A 2,126-nucleotide genomic window follows, 5' to 3' on the forward strand; every position below is an offset into this window, starting at 1 on the left:
GAAATATTTTTCCTAGAACTTCCAGTTTACTTAATCTTCAGATAGATTGTACTCCACTTGTCTGATAGGTCATGATCCCAATACCCTAAAACAATGTATCACTTTATTTGTTTAATTGACAAAAATTGTATATATTTATAATGTACAACATGATTTGATAAACATATATACACATTGTAGAATGAATAAATCAAGCTAATTAACATAATGCATTACTTCATATCCATTATACTTTACTTCCTTTATCCCAGAATTTATTCTGTTCTGTGATATATTTATTTATTTACATGAATTACTCATTGTGAGATTAGGAATTCTTTGAAGACAGGAATTGCCCCCTACAACACCCATGCACACACTTCCACTTAACCTAGCATTGCTCCATCTTTAACAGAGGCCCCAGGGCCATTGTGAGCTAGCAGACATTGTCTTCCATATGGACAATGTCATTTATCCTTTAAAAGAAATTGTTTTCATGTCTTTTATCTTCTAATTTCACTTTAGTTTACTTATAAGCAATTCTTAAGTAGTACATTAGTAGTAATGTATTATTCTGCTTTTAGATAACAGCCATTCCTCAATAAAATATAAACTTTAACATAGAATCTTTGTCTTTTATATCATTTATTTATTTTGTGTTCTCTGCATACCACAGTGGCCAAAGAGTGCCTCCGGAGCCAGACTGTCTGGCTTCAGATCTCAACTCTGCTGGTACCTAACTGTGTAGCCCTGGGCAAGTTATTTAACCTCTCTGGCCTTTACATGACATCTGTAAAATGAGGAAAATAACCATATATACTTCACAGGGTTGTTGTGAGGCTTCTACAATGAGATAGGCACAGCAGTTTGGCTAATGCCTGGCACAGAGGAAGCCCTTGATAAATAGTAGTGGTTATTGTTGTTGTGACTTTTCTTTCTCCTCCTGCAGCACATCGTGCCTCATCTTGGGCTCCTCCTTGTCCATGGGTAATGTGGACTCCCTAACGGTCCCACTAGGGCTGCTCTCATGAGAAAACTCTTGATTAGTTTTAGGTAAAATGAATTGGACTGTTAAATGGATCTTTTTGAGTTTTCAAAAGTGCTTTTTCTTATAATTATTTCTTAAAATACCTCCCTCCCATCTCAGTACATCTTTTCCTTGTTGCTCAGGCAAACTCTGAGAAAAGCCTGAGCAAACAGGTAGGCCTTTCAACTTGTACCCTGAATGCACAACTAAATCCAAAGCTAATGAAGTTCATTCAGATTAAAAGCACTTCATATGCCTACGACAGCTCTTTATATAATGCAGTTAGGGGTAGAAAATTCATGGTATTTCATGCCTACTTATATGCTTTTCATGTGAAAAGATACAGTATAATAAAAGTCGAGGATTACTCATGTTAATTTATTATATTTTGCTGATATAGTCACATCAAGGGCTTAAGAAATATACTTCAACAGCAGCACAAATGAAGGAAGGATGGTTTAAGACATGGTGCATAAATGCTCTCCTTGCTGCCGCTTTTAATGACACTTCATTTAGAAATACACCCTCTTTCATATAGATAACGCTCTATTTTAGAGTTAGACTTCTTTAGGAGAAGAAACTATAAAATGCACTGAGATTGTTTAGTAAAAAATTGAACAAAATCATTCCCATATAAATATATTGAAATGTAACAAAAATGAGAGGTAGATGCCCCATAATTTTCATGAGCATTAATTTTTGGAAGAAATCTATTTTACATATCAATTTAGTTTATTTAAATATTTCACATAGCATGTAAATAAGAAGTGCTTGATTTAATTTTAATTGGGTGGGTTAGTGCCTTTGAAACTATAATAGAAGCAATTTATATTTAAATTATAATAGAATCTGTGCCATCTTTTCACTAGATAAGGGATCTTGGAACTATCTTTGATATGAATCAACAAACAGATACTCAACACCTACATATATAAAACATATATAAATGTTGGGTTTGGAGGAGGGTGGAATTGGAACAAAACCAATACTCAGGGAATTGGTAATCAAATCAGTTTGTAAAAGTATACATGCATATTAACTAAGTAACTATTAAAATACAAATATCTAATCCAGACTAAGTGTAGATAATAAGCACTACAAGAATTTAGAGGAGAAACAT

This window comes from Microcebus murinus, chromosome 9, assembly GCF_040939455.1.
Source record: "Microcebus murinus isolate Inina chromosome 9, M.murinus_Inina_mat1.0, whole genome shotgun sequence".
Classification (NCBI taxonomy): Eukaryota; Metazoa; Chordata; class Mammalia; order Primates; family Cheirogaleidae; genus Microcebus; species Microcebus murinus.